The 7,500-nt window shown below is 33.9% G+C and overlaps 1 long non-coding RNA gene across 1 annotated transcript in view; it reads left to right on the top strand.

Annotated features, from left to right (window-relative positions):
• The window catches only part of LOC118767347, a 12,058-nt gene extending 7,920 nt beyond the window's left edge, over window positions 1-4,138 (top strand). Inside the window, exons 2-3 of the long non-coding RNA XR_005003270.1 lie at window positions 2,280-2,292; window positions 4,001-4,138. This is a non-coding gene — a long non-coding RNA (uncharacterized LOC118767347). The remainder of the gene's footprint in view (window positions 1-2,279; window positions 2,293-4,000) is intronic.
• The last annotated feature ends 3,362 nt before the right edge of the window (window positions 4,139-7,500 follow it).

Genomic DNA, 7,500 nt, shown 5'->3' with positions numbered 1-7,500 from the left:
CAAAATTTTGCCTGAGCCTTAGAGCTATCAAAACTAAATCAGTCTCTAGGCCTGCATATAACTGGTCAATTTTTGCCAACAACAGAGAAATCTGCAATTAATACACAATAGGACTTAGAAAGGGACTTGAGCTCCTACAAAATGAAAATGAAGAAAACTTCAACACAGCATAAAATAATTTCGTGTCTAACACAGAAATTGCAAATCAACCACTAATAAACATCTGCCCTGGGATGACATTAAATATGTGTGTGTGTGTGTGTACACACACAAATACATAAACATGGAATAGGTTTATACATTTGTCTATTCAAAGTTAAGAGGAAAATTGCTCAAATCAAGAGCCATTTCAAATTTTAAACTTATGGATCATTTCCTGAAGGGACAACAAAAGTTACTTGCATCTTTAATGTCTGAAAAACTGAGTGGAGAAATTATTTTCATTTGTAAAGTTTTGCTTATGCTGCCGGCAACTATATAGCTATTTTTCTCTTTTTACTACTACCAGTACTACTGCTACTTCAACTATTACTTGTATGACCACTGCTTCTGTTATTGCTACTTGCTCTGCTGTATCTGTCATTGTTACTACTACTACCACCTACACTACAATTATAACTTTGATTATGATGATAACCACTACTACCTCTGACACTTACGACCACCAACAACTCTAAAACTACTATCACCACCACCACCACCACCACCAATGACATCATACTATAATAACTATCATTACTAACATCACTGTAAGCACTAATATCATGAACTTTACTAGTATATATGAGGCACTATCACTAATAAACATTTCCACCAACACCACCACCACCAATATCAATAACAGTACTACAACCAACATCATGATACACACCACCACCACCACCTCCTTTACTACTACTACTACTGTTACCACCACCATTACTACTTTCAAATACTTACTGATTCTCATTTATTTGAGAACTGCTTTTTACATTATCTCTTACTTGTTTCTGTCATTAGACTGCAGCCAAACTAGGGTATTATCTTGAAGAATTTTTAGTACTTTTTTTTTTTGCCAGATACTTTATCCTTTGGTCTCTTTTGTCAAACCACCAAGTTACAGGGACATAAACACACAACACCTGTCATCAAGCAGTGATGGAACATAAACAAAGATGCACACACATACTGCATGGTATGATTTTCAACACACATTAAGGCGGCGAGCTGGCAGAGATGTTAGCATGCCGGGCGAAATGCGTTGCCGTATTTCGTCTGCCATTACATTCTGAGTTCAACTTCTGCCGAGGTCGACTTTGCCGTTCATCCTTACGAGATGGATAAATTAAGTACCAGTTATGCACTGGGGTCGATGTAATCGACTTAATCCCTTTGTCTGTCCTTATTTGTCTTCTCTATGTTTAGCCCCTTGTGGGTAAAAAAGCCACAAAAATCCTTGTGAAATACAACTACCCAGTGTTTCATGGCAGAAATATTAATTTATTTCATTATTTGTCAACTTGGTAGAAACAAGAAGATGGTTTAATAATTGTGTTTGATGCAACTGCAATTTGAATTAGCTTGCATGTTTAGAAAATGCATCTACCAAATCCACTCCCAAGGCTTTTGTCAGCCCAGAGTTACAACAGAAGACACTTGCCCAAGGTTCCGCACAGTGGGACTGAACCCGGAACCATGTGATTGGAAAGTAAACTTTTTACCATACAGCCATCCTACACCTTAACTGTTCAATATTTTTTTTTTTTAACTTTAATGATTATTTGGTGGTGGCTGGCATTAGAGGCAATGTCATTGATGATGATTATGGTTGATGGCATACATGACAAGGATGTTACTGATTACAATTACAGTGGAATAGCATGGAATTTCTGCTGCCTGTTTTTCAAAATTTCTTGTGCTTCATGTATGATTGACTTTATTTATTCCATAAGTTTTGTTGTTCTCTCTCTTTTTCCCCTACTTCTATCTCATTTTTTCTCTCCTGCCTATTTCCCAGTTTCTCTCTTCCACCTCTCTCTCTTCTTTTGACTTCTGATCAAAGTTAAAAGTAACATTAAAAGAATCGGTGTTTACTGCCATTTATTAACCCACCACCTTCACACACACACACACACACATATATCTGTGGTGTGTGTGTGTGTTCAAAATTAATGTAGAGAATAACGACATAGAAGGCAAAGTGTAATTATCAGTTTGAGCCCAATGAGAGGTTAAGACAGTGGATGTGTCATTGACATTTTGAGCTTAAATTCTTCTTCATAAAGTTAGACAGCTTAAAGAAAGCTCAACAATGTAAACAAGAGATAAATTCCTACTGTATATTCCTAACAACAAAAACACTAAATAAAATCTCAAAGCAGTTCTAATTTCAGTTCACTGAAATGTGTATGTGCTTTGCAAAAGATTAACAAAAGAATAAAATAAAATAAATGCGATTTTATTTACTTAGAAAGAAAAGGTACATCCAAGACTAGTTATTGCAGACATTTTCTTCTATCTGTATAATATTGTGTAAAAATAGTTCTACCCCTATTGAGTAACATTTCAGTGAAGTAAGCAGCAGACATAGAAAGTTCATATCTTAGTTGATATCAAATAAATTATTAGTCTTTATTCATTAACGGTTATATGTATGTGTATATTTGTTTGTATACTTTTTAAATTATCAAAACATTTGGATACATAATTGCTATATTTAGTTTTTATCAAGCTTTGGAAATATTTAGAAATTTGGGTTAGATCCAGTCCCAAGTTTACTAGATAAATACTCCACTACCTGTGACCTTCTCTTGGATGTTTTCATATTGTAGTGTTTATTGCAACATGAAACTGACACTTCCCTTGTGTTGCTACATGTAGTTTCACATGTAGCATAATTCCTCAGGCGATAAGTTAAAATGAACATTTAAGTAACAACATAGGAAAATACCAGCTGCATACAATAAACACACACACACACATACTTGCACACATAGATAAATTCATATACACACATACGTTGAACCCAGGAAATAATTGCGTACTTTAATTTACTCTATTTCAAAACTATGTAGAATCTTGAGAAATCGATGAAAAAAGAATTTCATCTAATTATATAAATTAATAAATATTTGATTTGATTTTGCCATTTCTTTCTATCATATTGTCTGCCTTTTCTTTTTTCAATTCAGTTCTTCAGTTCTTATATAGATCTTAGAAATTATTTCTCAGTAAGGAGAAATCTAATGTAGGTACCTGTTCTTGCATGTGTTTCTCCAAATATTCACATAATAGTTTAATTCTTACAATAATTATATACTAATGAGTTTTATAATTACATTATAGATTTTAAATGAAAGAAATTCTTTTTCTGTATTTAATTTTTTTTTTTTTTTTTGCAATCTGAATATTTCTCTCTTCATTGGCTGAAATATTACTGCACCAGACAAAATGCTTAGCAGCCTCTTTTTTTTTTTTTTCTGGTTTTACATTCTGAGTTCAGATACTATCAAGGTTGACTGTGCCTTTCATCAGGGTCGATAAAAAAAGTTCCAGTCAAACACTAGAGTCTGCATAATTGACTAGTCCCCCTCCCAACATATTTCAAGTTTTGTGGCTATAGGAATTATTATGAGGAATTGGCAAAATAATCAAAGGATTGCTGCATTTACTGACAGTCCTTTTATGTTCTTCATGGCATAATATTTATTTTACTTTTAGAACATTTACATCTTCTCGGGTTTTACTGCATATATGTTCAGGTATGGCTGTGTGGTTCAGGTTCAGTTCCACTGCACAGCACTTTGAAGCAACTGTCTCACTCTGTAGTCCTAGGCAACCAAACTTTCATGAATGGATTTCATAAATGGACATTAAAAGAAATCTTATATATATATATATAAATAATGTGTGTATTTGTATGTGTGTGAGTATGTATATATATGGACATTAAATGATATATATATATATATATATATCATGAGATCTATATCAACTGATTTGACTCTAGTATATAAATGAGATTGGAACCAATTCAGTATGAACTAAAAAGACTAAGCACTAAACACAGAAAAGTAATTACTATCTTATTAGTCTCCACCACACTTTGAAATATCAATTAATGGTCTTGGTGATGATGATTAAAAGAATAATTTGTACAGAAATCTCAAGACTTATTTTAATAATGTTTTCATTAAAAATAGTATTTGAAAGCATTGATTTTCATTTTGTTATATTGTTCTTGATTTAATCCAAAGATTTCTCTAGCAGTTTATGAACATATCTCTCAAGAGATTTACAGTTTGTATGCAGCAACAGGCTTTAAAAATATCCAAGAATTTGGAGGAGTTTAGTAAGGTAACTTTCCCATTATTAAAAAGTTTCTCAGATAAAACTGCAATAGAATGTAATCAGCAAATAGCACCTCCTTGATCAGGATGCCTCTGATTTTGGTCTTGGCATGCAGATGTGAGAGATTGAACAGTTTCCCATCACTTCCACTGTGCAGAAACACTCCATCATCTGATGTCTCAAAGGCATGTGATAGCAGCAGCGAGATGCCAAATAATGTAGGAGCAAGGACACAACCTTGCTTTGCTCCATTTTTTATTTGGAAGGCAGCTGATGTTGAACTATTGTGCTGTATGGTGCATTGCATATCATCATGGAAAGACTTGAGGATCCTCAGCAGCTTTGGTGGACATCCGATTTTTTGGAGCAGGATGAAGAGGCCTTTTCTACTTAGCAAGTCAGAGGCCTTTGTCAGATCAATGAAGGCCATATATAATGGCATTTTCTGCTCTCTGGACTTCTCCTGAAGTTGGCGATTGGAGAATATCATGTCAATAGTTGATCTGCTTCTTCTAAAGCCACACTGTGATTCTGGATAAATTCGAGAAGCAAGCAGTTGTAGCCTGCACAGGATAACATGAGCAAAGGTCTTTCCAACAGTGCTTAGGAGAGATTTTCCACGGTAATTGTTACAATCACCATGGTCACCTTTGTTTTTGTAAAGCGTAATGATGATAGCATCCCACATATCCTGAGGGACTGTACCCTCTTCCCAGCACTGACACAGAAGCTCATGAAGGTGCCGAAGCAGGACGGTTTTTTTGCTGGCTTTGATGATCTCTGAGGGGATGCCGTCTTTTCCTGGAGCTTTGTTACTGGCTAGGGAGCCAATAGCCTTGGTGAGCTCTGCTATAGATGGCAGACTGTCAAGTTCGCACGTGACTGGCAAGATCTTGACACCCTCGATTGCAGCCTCAGCTACCGTGGTCTCCCATGAATAGAGATCCTGGTAGTACTCCACCCATCTATCCATTTGCTTGCTTTGGTCCTTGATGAGATCTCCAGTAGTTGATTTTAGAGGGGCTGACTTGGTTGCAGATGGACCGAGGGCCATCTTCAAACCATCATACATCCCACTGGTGTCGCCACTGTCAGCAATTGACTGAATACTCTGACAGATTTCCTGCCAATACCTATTTGCACAGCGTCTGGCTGTCAGTTGGGTTTTATTTCTTGCCTTTCTGAGTTCTTCGCGTCACTCTTGTATTGCATCAGAGCTGTACGCTTTGCTTCGATAACTGGTTCCAGCTCTGAGAACCCAGCACTGAACCAATCTGGCTTTTGCCTTTCTCTCATGCCGAAAGTATCTATTGATGTAGTATACAAAGCTTCTCTGATATAATTCCACCTATCTTCAGCAGAGGAGGTTGGGCAGCTACTGAGAGCAACCTTGATAGAAACAGCAAAGCATTTTCACAGTGTAGGGTCCGAGGTCCTGGCAGTGTTAATGCGTGGTCGGCTCATTTTCTTGGAGTGATGGACTTTTTTAGGCAGAATCCTAGCACTATTTGACAATTAAATTAAGTATATTTAGATAGTGTGAAAACAAGTACTCAAACATACTGCAGATCTTAAGGCACTTCTTGCACTTAGTTTTAATCAAATCAAAAGGGAAATAATAGACTACAGTGGAATAAGAATGTTTTCAGTTAGACAAAATTTAATATTGAATTAGATAAATTTTATCAAATTTTAAAGAAGAACTATGTACACAAGGATCTATAACATATTTATTTCATTAACAAAATATTCTGAGAAATTAGGCTTTTATTTGAAAGGAATTGTAAGCTTTTACTATAAAAGAAGAAAGGTATTTCTCAACTGATTTTTATTTATCCAAATAGTTTTAATTTATGCATGGAGCCATTCTGGTTTTGTATCATTACTGTTGTCGTATTTGTTGCTGTTGTTATTCTTCTTGCAAAGGACATAATTGTCACTTTTCTTCATATATTTTTGTATATATATATATATTCTTTTGCTTCTTCACATCTGTAAGAAAGAAACTATACCTTTAATATATCTTTTTCATTCTTTTTTCTTATACATATTTTCTGTTCTCTTTCTCAAACAAAGCCTTCTGGGTAATACAGAATAGAGAAAAAGAAGGGTGTATTATTGAAGCCTTTTTTAAAAGATATATTTTATTAGATACAAAACAAAAATGGTGGTGGTGGTGGTAGTGGTGATAACACTGATCATCCAAAATGTAACGAAGATGTTTACCATTTAGCATAAAGGTTAAATGATTTGAGGTTACAGTGAATTCCCATCTTTTTGATAACAGGGTCAGAATATAGCTTGCTTCTGTCTGGCAGAAAACCGGTACGAAACATAATTTATGATTCTGTTGTAGGAGGGCGCAGCCAGCTATAACAATATTTACTCCAAAAATCATTATTAAATTCTTTAAGTATTAATAAAAAAAAATGTCACCCAAAAACATAATTGTTTTAAGTATGCATAAATATACCTATATATCTATCTATACATAGCACATATGTGTGTGTGTTTATTCTAAGTGTGTTCCTTTGCATCAAAACAACAAAACAAAAGGAAACTTACCAAGTGATTGTAACAAATTGAAATAAGTATATATGCATATAGCAACAAATGTGTACATCTGTGTATATGTATATATATATATATATTATATTATATATATATATATATGTCTGTGTGTGCTTATAACATGTTATGTATATATAATGTAATGTGTCTATGTGTGCATGTGTGTGTATATATATATATATATATATATAATATATATATATATATATATACACACACACACAGATGCATTGATATGTATGTATGTATGTATGTATATATATATGTGCATGTGTTTATATACTGTGTATGTGTTGGTATGCCTATAATATTATATATATATATATTTATATTTATATGTATATATTAGGATTTAAACACAAACACATTCTATTATATTCATAAAATGTGTGATGCCAGATAAAACAAAAGATGCCATTCAGAGGAGGGAGAAATTTACCGTTTCTTGTGTCTTTTTTGTTTTACTAATTTCCTTACCACTCCACTTATTCACTCTGTCATTTATTCACATAATATTTCTTTTTTCTATAATCAAGCAGAAAGTTATATCTATTTATCAGTAAAGATTATAGATTACATTATTTGAAAGCACATCGTGAT

Source organism: Octopus sinensis, linkage group LG20, assembly GCF_006345805.1.
Source record: "Octopus sinensis linkage group LG20, ASM634580v1, whole genome shotgun sequence".
Lineage (NCBI taxonomy): Eukaryota > Metazoa > Mollusca > Cephalopoda > Octopoda > Octopodidae > Octopus > Octopus sinensis.
Note: the sequence above shows the minus strand (reverse complement) of the source record. Positions and strands in the feature narration are given on the sequence as shown.